General features: G+C 47.2%; 1 long non-coding RNA gene and 1 pseudogene across 1 annotated transcript; both read left to right on the plus strand.

Annotated features, from left to right (window-relative positions):
- The first annotated feature begins 10,209 nt into the window (after nt 1-10,209).
- On the plus strand, nt 10,210-13,851 carry LOC123067701 (uncharacterized). Its single transcript, XR_006431544.1, has 3 exons — nt 10,210-10,405; nt 13,191-13,386; nt 13,599-13,851. It is a non-coding gene; the product is annotated as an uncharacterized lncRNA (long non-coding RNA).
- A 278-nt stretch (nt 13,852-14,129) lies between these two features.
- LOC123050010 (deoxyuridine 5'-triphosphate nucleotidohydrolase-like) lies at nt 14,130-15,122 on the plus strand (annotated as a pseudogene).
- The last annotated feature ends 345 nt before the right edge of the window (nt 15,123-15,467 follow it).

Raw genomic sequence — 15,467 nt, forward strand, 5'->3', positions numbered from 1 at the left:
AAGCATAGCATTCATGATCTTTAATTTTATTTTAATAGTTGGTTCCCACTCATCATAAAGTTTTATAGGTATAGAAACTTCCAATTTAAGTTTTTCTTCATAAGATTGCATGAAGCCATCAACGATATGTTTAGTGAACGCTTTATTATGACTATAAGCATGAGGAGAATTTAGCACGGATTGCAACAAGGAAATACAATCAATCAAAGAGCAATTTTCGTAATTAAATTCCTTGAAATCCAAAATAGTGGGTTTTGCAACTTCTAGGGTTCTAATTTCTTCAATCCCACTTTTATCAATTTTAGGGTTAAGATCTAAAAACTCCGAATTCTTGGAACGCCTTCTAGGTAAAGGTGGATCATGTTCAGTCCCATCATTATCAAGATTCATATTGCAAAACAAAGATTTAATAGGGGACACATCAATAACTTTTAGATCTTCATCTTTATTTTCATAGCAATCTGGTTTAGCGGCCATCCTATTAACTAAGGTAGCCTGCCTATCCAAAATTTCAGCAGTCAATTTCTCAAGATGAGAAATTTGGGATCTTAAACCATCGAATTCTTTAGACATATCATCAAGCTCTTTATTCATAAAACTCATAGAACTTTTCTGTTCCTTAAGCTCGTTTCTGAAGAAATTATTATGTTCAAATTGCAAAACCATGAAACTCCTGACATTGCTTTCGATTTCTTCTAATCTTTTAAGGTGAAGGTCACCAAATTTAGGTAGAGCCATCGTAACAAGCAAGCAAACTAACACACAAGCAAAAAAAACAAGTGGGCAAAAAGAGGCAAACGAGAAAGAGAAGGAGGATAGAGAGAGAGGGCAAATAAAACGGCAAGGGTGAAGTGGGGGAGAGGAAAACGAGAGGCAAATGGCAAATAATGTAATGTGGGAGATAAGGGTATGTGATGGGTACTTGGTATATTGACTTTTGCGTAGACCTCCCCGGCAACGGTGCCCGAAATCCTTCTTGCTACCTCTTGAGCACTGTGTTGGTTTTCCCCAAAGAGGAAGGGATGATGCATCAAAGTAGCGTAAGTATTTCCCTCAGTCTTTGAGAACCAAGGTATCAATCCAGTAGGAGGCTACGCGCGAGTCCCTCGTACCTGCACAAAAAAATCCTCACAACCAACGCGTTAAGGGGTTGTCAATCCCTACACGGCCACTTACGAGAGTGAGATCTGATAGGTATGATAAGATAATATTTTTGGTATTTTTATGATAAAGATGCAAACTAAAATAACAACAAAATAAAAGCAAAAGGAAATAACTAAGTATTGGTAGATTAATATGATGAAGATAGACCCAGGGGCCATAGGTTTCACTAGTGGCTTCTCTCGAGAGCATAAGTATTCTATGGTGGGTGAAAAAATTACTGTTGAGCAATTGACAGAATTGAGCATAGTTATGAGAATATCTAGGTATGATCATGTATATAGGCATCACGTCTGAGACAAGTAGACCGACTCATGCCTGCATCTACTACTATTACTCCACTCATCGACCGCTATCCAGCATGCATCTAGAGTATTAAGTTAATGAAAACAGAGTAACGCCTTAAGCAAGATGACATGATGTAGAGGCATAAACTCATGCAATATGATGAAAACCCATCTTGTTATCCTCGATGGCAACAATACAATACGTGCATTGCTGCCCCTACTGTCATTGGGAAAGGACACCGCAAGATTGAACCCAAAGCTAAGCACTTCTCCCATTGCAAGAAAGATCAATCTAGTAGGCCAAACCAAACTGATAATTCGAAGAGACTTGCAAAGATAACTAATCATACATAAAAGAATTCAGAGAAGATTCAAATATTGTTCATAGATAGACTTGATCATAAACCCACAATTCATCGGTCTCAACAAACACACCACAAAAAGAAGATTACATCGAATAGATCTCCACAAGAGAGGGGGAGAACATTGTATTGAGATCCAAAAAGAGAGAAGAAGCCATCTAGCTACTAACTATGGACCCGTAGGTCTGAGGTAAACTACTCACACTTCATCGGAGGGGCTATGGCGTTGATGTAGAAGCCCTCCGTGATCGATGCCCCCTCCGGTGGAGCTCCGGAACAGGCCCCAAGATGGGATCTCGTGGATACAGAAAGTTGCGGCGGTGGAATTAGGGTTGTGGCTCTGTATCTGATCGTTTGGGGGTACGTAGGTATATATAGGAGGAAGGAGTACGTCGGTGCAGCAACAGGGGGCCCACGAGGGTGGAGGGCGCGCCTGGGAGGGTAGGCGCACCCCCTTACCTTGTGGCCGCCTCTTTTGTGTCTTGACGTAGGGTCCAAGTCTCCTGGGTCTTGTTCGTTGAGAAAATCACGTTCCCAAAGGTTTCATTCCGTTTGGACTCCGTTTGATATTCCTTTTCTTCGAAACCCTAAAATAGGCAAAAAAAACACCAATTCTGGGCTGGGCCTCCGGTTAATAGGTTAGTCCCAAAAATAATATAAAAGTGGATAATAAAGCCCAATAATGTCCAAAACTATAGATAATATAGCATGGAGTAATCAAAAATTATAGATACTTTGGAGACGTATCAGATTCCCCCACAAGTCGGGATGAGACTTCAGACGAAAAATAAAAAATAATATAAAAGAGGCAAAAAAAGAGAAGGCCCCCAAAAAATGAGAGAAAAAGAGAGAAGGGGCAATGTTACTATCGTTTTCCACACTTGTGCTTTAAAGTAGCACCATGATCTTCATGATAGAGAGTCTCTTATTTTGTCACTTTCATGTACTACTGGGAAATTTTCATTATAGAACTTGGCTTGTATATTCCAATGATGGGCTTCCTCAAAATTCCCTAGGTCTTCGTGAGCAAGCAAGTTGGATGCACACCCACTTAGTTTCTTTTGTTGAGCTTTCATATATTTATAGCAATAGTGCATCCGTTGCATGGCAATCCCTACTCCTCACATTGACATCAATTGAGGGGCATCTCCATAGCCCATTGATTAGCCGCGTCGATGTGAGACTTTCTCCCTTTTTGTCTTCTCCACACAACCTCCATGAAAGTGCGTTATATCGACTAGAGGGGGGTGAATAGGCGATTTTTATGAATTCTTCACCGAGGAATTTCAGGGTGAGGAAATTCCTGAGTGAAGAACTACTTGCAGCGAAATAAGTACTCAGAAGTAAACATAACAGTGCATGAGCATGATCTTCATGATGAGATGAAAACAAGCACAGAGTACAGAAAGTGTAAACACAGGATAACACAGGATAAAGACAAACAGACTGAAGAAATTGAACCGAGGAAATAGAGAAAGTCTTCAATCAAAGTCTTCAAACAGATAGAACAAGCACATAATACAGAGATGAGGAAATGGAAGGGTTGAGGAAATGGAACCAGGTAGCTTGGTGAACACAATGATTTGGTACACCAGTTCCAACTGTTGTGACAGTAGTACATCTGGTTAGGGTGGCTAGGTATTTAAACCCTTGGACACACAGTCCCGGACACCTAGTCCTGAACACGCAGCTCAGGACACTCAGTCATCACCGTATTCCCCTTGAGCTAAGGTCACACAGACCTCGCCCAATCACTCATGGTAAATCTTCAGGTGACTTCCAAACCTTCACAGACTCGGTCACTCGGCGATCCACAATTTCCTCTTGGATGCTCTAGACCATGACGCCTAACCGTCTGGAAGATGCACAATCTTTAAATGTAACAAGCATCGGATCCACGCAGGATCAATCTCTTCAGTGATGCTCAATCACTTTGGGTTTGTAGGTGTTTGGGTTTGGGTTTTCCTCACTTGATTTTTTTTGCTCAAAGTCCTTGGAGGATGGGATGCTCTCAAATGACAAGTGTCGGTTTCTCTCGGAGCAGCCAACCAGCTAGTGGTTGTAGGGGGCGGCTATTTATAGCCTAGGGAGCAGCCCGACATGATAAGACATAAATGCCCTTCAATGATATGACCGTTAGGTGGGTGGATATTTTAGGACAGCTGGCACATAGCACAACAACGGTCAGAATTTTCAGTATCAAATACCTCAGGGCTATTGTGTTCCTCACTGTGTAGGCAATCCGCACTGGCGAATTCCTAACTCCTCAATCAGAACAAATTCCTCAGAGACCAGAAGAACTTCGGTCTTTGTCACTGCAGAAATTGACTCAGCTGTATGAGATTTCCAATGGCTTCACTCGAAGGGATTGGTAGGTGTAGGATTTGAGTTGAGCATCACTTGGAAAATTTTCCTTAGTATTTCCTCAACCCCCTTTAACAGTACGGTGTCTCCTATGACTCAAGAAAGAGAAAATAAAACAAAGAAAACAAAGGTCTTCATGCTTCATGTTCCTCGAATGAATACCAAGTCTTCGGGATCACACCAATTTCTTCACTTTCATAGTCTTCAGAAATTCAAAGTCTTCAGTCGAAGAACTTCGTTTTTAGGGGTAGAATTTCTCTGTAAATATCAAACTCCTCATAGACTTATAGACCTATGTACACTCACAAACGCATCAGTCCCTTAACCTATAAGTCTTCAATACACCAAAATCACTAAGGGGCACTAGATGCACTTACAATCTCCCCCTTTTTGGTGATTGATGACAATATAGGTTAAGTTTTCAACGGGGATAAACATATGAAGTGTAAATACTGAAATTGAGGAATTTGATTGCAAGATATAAAAGAACTCCCCCTGAAGATGTGCATAGTGAGGAATTTTCTTTTAAAGTAATGCACACTTTGAAGAGTAGAATCATGGAGATCTCCCCCTATATCTTATAATTCATACACGCATTTAACAAATAATATGAAGAATTTGAAATGCATGATGAAATATGGTGACTGATGTAATTTAGCATGCGTGCATTAACATTAATGAGGAATAAGCATGTAGAAAAACTCAACAAAAGTATCAGACCGCCATAGAGTTTAAGTTTACAACTCGATCCAACAAAGTCTTCAAAAGAATGAGAGTTGTAACTTAGAAAAAATGCCCATATAGGTAGACCCTCTTGAAGACTAACTCAAATTTCTCCCCCTTTGTTATCGAATGACCAAAAGGATCGAAAAAATGAGGACTAACGCCCCTGAGGAAAATCAAGTTGATGGAGGAGCGTCAGCGTTGTTGGGGTTGTTGGTTGTTGTAGGGCCTACAACAGTGTCGTCCAAGTCTTCATACTCATCGGTGTCGCGGGATGAAGAATATGAGCTGGCCACCAAGGAAGGAACTTTGACTTTCTTGAATTTCTTCGCTGGAGGTGCAGACCAATCAAAGTTCTCCTTGAGACCCATTTGCTTTAGATCTTCTTCACCATACATATGTGATAAGATAGCCCAGGTGCGACCGAAAACTTCATGGAGGTAGTAATGGTTTTTCTTCACTGATGCTTAACCCATTTATGGTTTCGATCCACCTTCTGGTGAAGACTAAGAAGCAGCTCATAGTCAATCATCACCCTGGGAGCTGTGGCTTGAGGATTTGGCTTGGATGCATGTGCATCAGAATCATGAGTGGCAGAGTCATCATTGGTGGAATAAGATGCAGCTTTGTGAAACTGACCATCCAATGGACGAATGCCTTCATCAATGATAGTAGGTGCCTTTCCCTTTTCATCAGCTGAGGAATAAGTCTGCTTGAGGACTTCAATTGGGGGCAGGTAGCTAAGGTGATTCTGAAAGTCAGCCTTGTAGTTTAGTGAAGACCTTGTTCTGAGGAATCTCATAATCCAAGGAGCATAAGGCTTCAACTCAAAAGGAGAGAGTGCAACATTTGCCAGAGTCCTTATGAAGAAATCATGATAATTGACAGGAATGCCATGTATGATGTTGAATAGCAGATTCTTCATGATGCCAACAATTTCCTCATCAGACTAGTCGTGGCCTTTGATAGGACTCATTGTCCTCGTCAGAATGCGATAGAATGTTCTGGGCACATATAGCAATTCCTTCACGAGGAATTTGGTCCTTGGCGCTTGACCGGGCTTCAGGGGCTTCATCAGCACTTGCATGTAATGGGCAGTGAGTTCAAGCTCCTGGTACAGACAGCAAGCTCCTTCAAGGGGTGAACTGATGGGCAGGGCGTGAAGTAATTTAGAGGCTGGTGCTTTATAATGAGTGTTATCGGTCATCCAGTCCAATACCCAAGTGTTGATATCATCAGGATCACCTGAGATGTGCAGTGTAGCGTAGAACTGGAGAATAAGCTCTTCATTCCAATCAACAATATCAGAGCAAAAGTTGAGGAGGCCTGCATCATGAAGCACACTAAGGACAGGAGAGAAGCAAGGCAGTGATTCCATGTCCACGTGAGGAATATGCTCGTGTTAGAAGACTTTATCCTTGTTGAAAGCAGTGAAGAATAGAAATTGGCATGGCTGGCAGTCCAGAAGCGTTTCCTCCTAAGACGAGCAAAGTCATAAGGATTGTAGTCCGTGAAGAATACATACTCGCCGAAGAAGTCATCAGCCTTGAATTTTTGCTTCTTTCAGAAGGGATCCTTTGGCTTGGGGTGAGGAGTGTTAGTCAATTGCATCACAACCTCAGGGATCTTGATCTCAGGTTCCGTAGGCTGAGGAATTTCAGGTTCTTCTTCAGTGGCAGCCTGGAACTTCAATTCTTCATTTACATTTTCTTGAGCACTAGTGGCCGGAATCTCTTCATGGGTAGATGGTGTGGTATGAGGTTCTTCAGATCCCTTTGTACTTCAGTAATGACAGGGGGCTGAGGAATTTGTTGTAGGGGTGTGAACATAGGGGAATTGGGATGCTGACTTTCCCAAAAGTCGTCGTTCAACACTGGAGTTGTGCATCCAATGTCCACATCTTCGTCTTCATTCATTTCTTCAACGCCGGCCTCTTCAGCAGTGAACTGAGGCGTGGCCAATGAGACTATTGGGGTTGAAGGGATTGCATCCGCTTCAATTTCTTCATCCAACCGCTCTGAGGAAGCAGCATAAGGAATGTCTTCATCAGATCCATTTGGGATCACGTATTCTTCATCAAAAGGAACAAGGTCCTTTGATGGCATAGATGAGATAGGAACATCGTCAATTGGATTTTCAAATGAGCTGGTCAGTGGCTTCATTTTCTTCGGAGCTAAAGAATCTGATGCAGTTGATACCTTCCTTTTCTTCACAGCTGCACGCTCTGCAACCTTGGTCTTCTTCACATCTGATGCAGATGGAAGGATCGGAGATGGTGTAGGCGCAGGAGGAGCAGAGGAATTTGGTTCAAGATCTTCAGGCACAACTGATGCAGTTTCCCTGACTTCTTCATTTTCTTCAGGCGCAACACTAGTGGTTACCCTGGCAATTTCTTCAGCGGCTGGAATGCAGTCATCAGCCCTGGTACTAGCATTTTTTTCAGCAGCCTGAGTATCATCAGCGGTGTTGGCATTTTCTTCAGTAGGCTGAGAAGATGCTTCAACCTGAGGATTTTCTTGTTGTGTTGGGGCTGCAACATTGGAAGTGAACTGTTCAGTTAGTTTCACAAAACGGACTTTGGCTCCCAGCCAATCAGCGCGGTATGCGTCAAATTCATCACTGAGTTTCTTGATCTCATATTGAATAGTGACAAGTTCTTCAGTTGTCATAGAGACAACGTTTTTCTTCAAGAAGTGCTCCTTTTTGTACTGCGCTTTCTTCAACTGCCTGGCCTTTTCAAATTTCCATTTTTCTTCCTGAATGAAGTAAGTCAACATATGACTTTGGCCAGGAGTCAGCTTGAAGTTAGGCATAGGAGTGTTGGGGGGTCCTTGTGCCAGAGACAATGTAATCAAGGATCAATTTTGGATCCAAAAGCAGAGGCACACTTGTGCCTTTGGCTCTAGCGGCCCTGAGTTGCCTGTCCCTGATGATTTCAACAAGTTCTTCATCATCAGCTTCGTCTTCATCAGACGGCACTTGAAAGGCGACCTGCTTCTTATGAGGACATGGTCGAGAGCCTCGTCCAACAGTGGCCTTTGACTTCAGCAGAGAGGGGACATTTGATGAATTTGCTGTAGCTGAAAAACTAGCAGAAGCTCCTGAGGCAATAGAGATGCCTGTTGTCCTTTGGCACGTGGCGAGATGCATAGGTGCTGAGGATTTTGACAGAGGAGATGAGGACTTTGGAGGAGCTGGTGTGGGTTGAGGAATTGGCCGTGATGGCTTTGAAGAATCTGACCGTGAGGGCATTGCTGAGGAACTTGGCCGTGAGGGCATTGGGGTTGAATCACTTGGCTTATGAGCCGACTTCTTTGAGATGGCCTTCTTTGGCTTGCTTGCAGAGGCCTCAGCAGTGGCAGCAGCAGCAGCAGAGTCTTCATTAAATTTCCTTACTGCTTCCTTAGCTACTCTGGCTAGCTTAGCCTGGCGCTTGGCCCATTCATCAGGATAATCCTCACCACGCTTGAGGCTGGTGGGATCATCTACTTGGCCAGGTGCCAACGGAGGTCTTGAGCATGGAGGATTAAGAGCGAATTTCTTCATATACTTGGGAGTAACATATCTGTATTCCCTCCATTCCCATGCCCATCTCCTCTCTATCCTTTGAATGCGCACTTTGCGCTCACTCTTAGTTTCTTTTCCATGGATGGCCTCATCAGGAGTGCAATAATCCTTGTATATATCCTCAGGGATTTCAAACGCGGTGTTGACTTCTAGCTTCTTTCCTCCCTTCTGAGGTTTCTTGCCATCTGTCATTTTCTTCAGCTGAGGGTTTTGAACGATTGAGTTCTCTAAAGAGGTATGCAACTTTTCTTCGAGGAACGATGCAAAAGAGTTAAGTTGATGAGAACCTAATGATTCAGCAGCGGACATGTGTACCTGTGAACAGAGTATAGTTGCGAGAAATTTGGAGAGGTCATATGCGTTCTCAGAAGATTTTGCAATAAGAACAAGTTTGAGGAATTTGACCGGATGAATCTTGAGTAATTTCACTAAGAGTTCTTTGACTTAGGTTCCAGAGTTGTACAGATTTGAAAATCCACACAATTGAGGAATCTTGAAGAAAAATTTGCTTAGAGAAACAGATTAAGAACAGATGATATGTGAGGTGTCCAGTGTGTGAGGATTTGAAGAAAAACACCTTTTGAAGATTTGAAGAAAAACATCTGAATCAACAAGTGTAGTAAAAATAACTTTTAATTACCCTGTACGAAGAACACGACGAACTGAGAAGTGTAGATTTGAAGCTCATCGGTTCAGATCTTCCACGCCCTAACTTGGCTAAGGAAGACAACTACGGCAGCGGGGGAGTGAAGAAATCCGCGTCCGGCGTGAGTACGACGGCGACAAGGTCGAGGCAGTGAAGCTCTTCTTCACCGGCGACGATGGAAGTAGCAGCGGCGCTAGGGTTTGAGAGCTCGAGCGAGGGAGGGAGGTCGAGCGGAGTAAAAGTGAAGTGAGGAAGGAAGCGGGTATTTATAGCCGAAGTGAAAAACTGCTCGCCCAAGGAAATAGGACGAACGTGCCCCTGACTCTTCTCATTCGATTGACGTGTGTCACCCACGTACTGAGAGGTGATGATCGTGTCCGATCGTGGGTGAAAAGAATAAGTATTGCCGTGGAATGTGTAACGATTTGAGCGGCAAAGGCCGAAAATTCAGATAAGATAAGTTTAAAATTTCGTTTGCAATTTCTTTAGCTGACAACGAGTTTCAAATAAAACGCACATGAAAAATTTGTGAATAGACCGGGTTGAGTTTAGCATAGAGGAAAAAAAGGGTCCGATCACATTCACTTAGCAAAACAAACAACGCTATTCTAAGCGTGTGTGTAGAATAGCTTATTCTACCCCCCATAGTAACGCTATATACAAAATCTAGTAAAATGGTGTATAAAATATAGTAATTCAGAATATATATTTTTACCATTCAAGTTTATAATTTTCTACATTTAAAAAAATTACTATATTTTATATGTATTGTTACTGGGTTGTAGAATAAGCTACGATCGATGTGGTGGGGTAAAAAAAAGTGGTTTGGGTGGTGGGACTCTTCGGCGAGGACGCGAGGTCAAGAAATCTTCTCACGCATGTTACCTTTTCGGACACGACATAACAGGAGCAGAGAGAAGAGAGCGCGCGGGTGGATTTCCGCTTCTGTTTCGAAATCGAAACCGCTGGGCGCACTAATTTTTTTAGGGGCTCGGCGCACGGTATTGATGCACGATTTTCGCACGGCCAAGGCAAACTGATCGCTACAGGGAGAGGCAACGGGCCGGGCCGGGCCGGGGCTATATACACTGGAGCCCTCCTCTGAACACGTACGCGTACGAGGCTAGGCAAAGCAATCCTGACCCCCCTCGAAGAAGCAGAGTCGGCGAGATTATCCATCGATGGCGGCGCTCCGGCACGCGGGGAGGAGGCTCTGCGAGCGGGCGCTCCAGCGAGGTGGACCGCAGGTTATTCCGTCTGGCCGCCGTTCCATGTTCATCTCCATCGGTGGCAAGGTACGTGCTCTCCTCTCTGCCCCCCACCTCCCTACCAGATCCGGCGGCCTACGGCAGCAATTTGGTCCTCCAGATGCTGCGCAAACCTTAAATTTTTCTCTTAGCTGGGACAAAAGAGTTCGAGAAATCTTGGATCTTTCGCCTAATTGGGATTGAAAAAAAATTGTGCAGTTGGCAACTAGCAACGCCTAGTGTGTGTTTGTATGGGGATTGTTTTCATATTTTTTTGGGAGCCACCAGTAAAATTTTCAACAGTCCTATCGGCTCCGCATACAGTCCAACAGGAGCACCTAAAACCATCGGAAACTAAGGGGTTGTTCGGCAGTCCACCCACTCCCCGGTATTTAAGAATCTGCAAAGTACCATTTTGCTCGTTCCATATTTTTTAACTGAAACTCCGTCAACTCCGGGAGCAGCCTCGTGGAGCGGAGGGCCTCCGAACAGGCCCTAACTCCTGGCAATATTGTCAATACACTCCTTCACAATGCACTCAACAAGTTCAGGTTCTCTGCGTTCGACGCTTGGGTGAGTGGAGGAAGCCGGGGCGGCGGCCCCGGGCTATAGGCCATGGCGTCTTGTCATGGTGGTGGCCGGGACGGGCTCACCCGACGGATCCTTGTCTGGTTGAAGTCCCGGCCGGAGTTTGCGCCTGCATCTCACTCGCAGCTTGAGGTGCTGTTGTGTGGGTGTTGTCGCAGTTGAGCTTGGTGGTCGACGACGGAGGGTGCAAGGCGCAGCGGGAACAGCTCCGACGATCTCCACGCTCATGGGTGGTCCAGATCTGCAGGCCTTTGTAGGGATGGGTGAGTTCCAGGCAAAAGCCTTGTCCCGACTCTGTCAGTGCTGTCGACGGTGGCGCTTTCGGGTGTCGTTTCCCTTCTTGGAGGCGTCGTCGTGGAACTCCTCTTCCTCTTCGAGGGGCTTGGGCTCTCCGGGTGAAAACCTAAGCTCCAGATGGTTTCCGGAGCGGGCGGTGACGGCGTTTTTGTCGTTTCCCCCTTGGGGGCGTTGCTTGGGAGAGCTAGCTTGTGCTCGGTGTGTCTGGTTTTCTCCTACGTCTGGTTTGGTGGATGCCGGGGCAGCGGCCCCGGACGGCTGATGTGCGCTGAGGCGGCGGCCTCGGAAAGCGATGGGCGAGGCGGCTCCATGGGGCGGTGCTGCGGCTCCGCCTTCGCTTGGGTGGGAATCTTGCGCCACTTGGGTGGCAGGTTTGTCGGCTCGGTCGACGCGCCCCAGTGGCGGCGGTTGGATGGTACGTCGGGGCGGCGGCCCCGGATGTGCTGCGGCGTTCGTGGTCTGCGTGCGGTTACCCTGAGCAGCGTGGGCTGCGGGCACCCGGGTCGTGCGGCGTTGCAGCTCGAGTGCGGGTGGTGGCATGTCGGGGCGGCGGTCCCGGAAGGTGGTGCTGGTGGGCTGCGCAGGGCGCGGCGTGCTACTTGGTGGTTTGTGGCGGTTGTGGCGACCAGGCTTATGTGGCAACGATGATGGTGGGAGTGATGTCGGCGACGCGACAATGGTTGCGATAGTCGGCTCTTCTCCGGCGTGTCCGTGGTATTGCCTTGTTTTGTTTGCTGCTATGGAGTCGAAGCTGCGGCGGTCCCGGAAGGTGGTGCTGGTGGGCTGCGCAGGGCGCGGCGTGCTACTTGGTGGTTTGCGGCGGTTGTGGCGACCAGGCTTCTGTGGCAACGATGATGATGGGAGCGATGTCGGCGACGTGGCAATGGTTGCGATAGTCGGCACTTCTCCGGCGTGTCCGTGGTATTGCCTTGTTTTGTTTGTTGCTATGGAGTCGAAGCTGCGGCGGTCCCGGAAGGTGGTGTTGGTGGGCTGCGCAGGGCGCGGCGTGCTACTTGGTGGTTTGCGGCGGTTGTGGCGACCAGGCTTCTGTGGCAACGATGATGGTGGGAGCGATGTCGGCGACGCGGCAATGGTTGCGATAGTCGGCTCTTCTCCGGCGTGTCCATGGTATTGCCTTGTTTTGTTTGTTGCTATGGAGTCGAAGCTGTGGCGGCGAGGCCCTGTGGTATATGATGACTGGCTGCAAGTGGCCCGTTCGGCGATCTTCCGTGGCATCAGCTTTCGCCTAGTTTTGTTCTTTTGAGTTCTCCATCAAAGTTGGAGCTGCGTTGTCTGGTTGCAGGTCGACATGTTGTCGATGAGGGTGAGTTTTCCCTGTGTGTGTTAGTCTTTGGGAGTGGGCTTGGCCCTTGTGGTTTCGGTTTTTGTCCGGTTTTCCGTAATTAACTGAACTATTCTCTTCTGCTTAATTAATAGATGAGGCAATATTTGCCTTTGTTTGAAAAGAAAAAAAGAAGTTCGTCGCAACCAGGCCTTGGCTTTTCCTTATCCACCGGTGTTCCAACGAGTCGTACTGTCTGGGCACCTGAGCGATGATTAAACCATGTCTATCTAGCGGCTACACAGTGCACGAGTATGTGACCCACCGTCTCGTTGCCATGGAGGCTGACATAAACATGCCGAGGTGTGAACAATCCATCCCGCCGATCTGAGGACTAAAGTCTTACTGGAAAGCCATCCAAGCAAAAAATCGCACTTGGCAAAGTAGCTTATAATGGTCAGAGATGTGAAGCTTCGAAGTGTTCCAAAGCAGATGAACCTCGAGCAGTGTCAATGTCTCTCCTCCATCTATGATTGCTGAAAGCCTCATGAACCGCGTGTTTATTAATGCCTTGATATGGTTGTCATTGTATAATCTCACACTGTGATGATGGGCTGCTTCATTTTTTTCTGAATGCCCATTAATATTTGTTCTTGCATATGGCAGCCTAAACCTACGACTGCGGCGGCTCAGGAGGAGCTGAAAATGCAGTTCCAGAAAAAGAAAGAAGAGTTGTTCGATGTGCTGGTGGAGTTGTAAGGACACACACGTACCCAAATCTCTCCTGGGAGGCCCTCCAGGTCAATCAGCTCGCTACTCGACTTGTTGGGAAGGTGGAGCCTAGGCCTGCTGACTACTACTGGTATAGTGTCTGTCTCAAACATTGTGTTTATCCTTTTCTTTTGTTATGTTTATATATTAGATAATTGCTCGTGCATCGCAACTTAAGGTTGGACGAAGCGTTCTATCTGGCAGGAAAATGAACCTTACTTTTTTTTTAACTACTCCATCCGTTCCATAATATAAGAGTGTTTTGAGATTTATTAAGAGTTTGTCTCGGGTCATCACTTGCAGGCGCAGTTATCGACTACAAGGCAGACTCAGCACCTTCTTGGTTTCATACTTGTTTATGCATTTTGTATATATGGAACACTTCTGGATACCCAAGAAGCAGAGAGCAGATGGCGCCACAAGCAACAACGGTGAAGCCAAGATCCTCCCCGACAGCGACGAGAACCAAATAAGGACATGAACTAGCGTACCATTTAAGTAAAATCTTTATCTTTATCTTTACGTAATAATAAAGCATATATTGCTTCTGCCTGCACACCAATCGTGGTAATTTTGCAAAAAGGACCTTGCCTTTTCCGGAAATTATTCCCGCACTCCCTGACTCGGGCAAAAACGTTTCGGTAAAACAAAAAATCGCGTCTCCTCTGTTTCTTCGTATACGTAGACCGGCGAACGGGGTGGACGAGGTCTGGGAGCAGGAGGCGCAGCGCATCCCGCCGCCGCACGGGGACTGCGAGCCCGCGGCGCATCTGTCACCCACCAGGTGGCCACCCGTGTCTGTGCACGCGCGCGCACAGGCAGAGGCGCACGGCCATGCCCATGGCCGATGGCGAGCGCGGGGAGCAGCGGCCAACGGCGACCGAAGGCGGGCTCGGCCAGGAACGGCGGGCCCATGCGCTGTCAGGGCGAGCTGCAGGCGGGTGCGGCCAGGGGCGCCAGTGTGGGCGGCGCGGGGCGTGCGCTGGCGGCTGCTGCAGCAGGAGGCAGTAGCACAGGGCGCCGGCGAGGGCGAGCAGCGCGCGGGCTGGGCGTCGCGTGGGCGCGGTGCGACGTGGCCAGGGGCGCGGTGAGCACGAGCTCACAGAGAGCTCCGGCGCGGCGGAGGCGCGCGGCAACGCTCTGGTGGATACGGACATCAGCGTCGCCGTCCCGCAGGGCACCTACGCGCGCATCGATACGCGCCCCCTTCCTCCTCCTCCTCCTCCTCGATGATCCCACCACCCCGCCGGTGCCGTGCTCCTGACGAACACGTCAGAATGTTTTTACTGCAGCGCCACGGTCGAGGCTGGCGTGGAAGTACTCCATCGACGTGGGCGCGGGCGTGGTGGACGCCGACTACCGGAGCACCGTCGGCGTCATCCTCTTCAACCACTCCGGCGTCGACTTCGCCGTGAAGCCCAGGGACTGCGTGGCGCAGCTGGTCATCGATAGAATCGCCACGCCCGGCGTGGCCGAGGTGAACGACCTTGATGCCACCTTGAGGGGCGAGGGCGACTTCGTATCCACCGGCGTTTGATGGCTAGCCTCGATGGAAGGCAGGTGTATCTAGTTGCTGATGGTTATGGTGAAAGAGCTGCTGGCTGGAGACAACCTGCAGCTATGTGTTCCAATTGGAAGCACTGTCATTTCTGAATTTCTATGTTAGCCAGGGTAGATGTTGGATAAATGTTATGGTGAAAGAACTCAGTTGTAACCATGTTGAATCGACTTCTGAATTCCATGGAAATTACTAGGTGGCTAGGGTATATGCATCACAAATTCTGAATTTCAGGATGCCAGAATGTAGTACAGGAAAGTACAGCATACCAAAATTCAGTTGTCGCTTGCAAGTGTTATGCAAGAGCATACCTGAAAATCAGTCAGTAGCTACAACAACCGATTTGTCCCCAAAGTATCCTATAGGTACCCACAAGATGCAGACACAGCACAGGGAAAAGTAGCTGAATCCAAAGATATGGAACTCACCATACAGTTTCAGTCTATGCAAGAATGAACAAACTTCAGTCGATACCCAAGGATGCTAGCATGAACAAACTTCGAGCAGCATACGAAAATTACGAAGGTAAGGACCTCCACACCACCGCCGGGGGCGAGGGCGGGAGTTTGTTAATTAGTCTAGAAGGCCGATGTGATTATGGTTAAGGAACTGCT

Source organism: Triticum aestivum, chromosome 1A (assembly GCF_018294505.1).
Source record: "Triticum aestivum cultivar Chinese Spring chromosome 1A, IWGSC CS RefSeq v2.1, whole genome shotgun sequence".
Taxonomy (NCBI): domain Eukaryota; kingdom Viridiplantae; phylum Streptophyta; class Magnoliopsida; order Poales; family Poaceae; genus Triticum; species Triticum aestivum.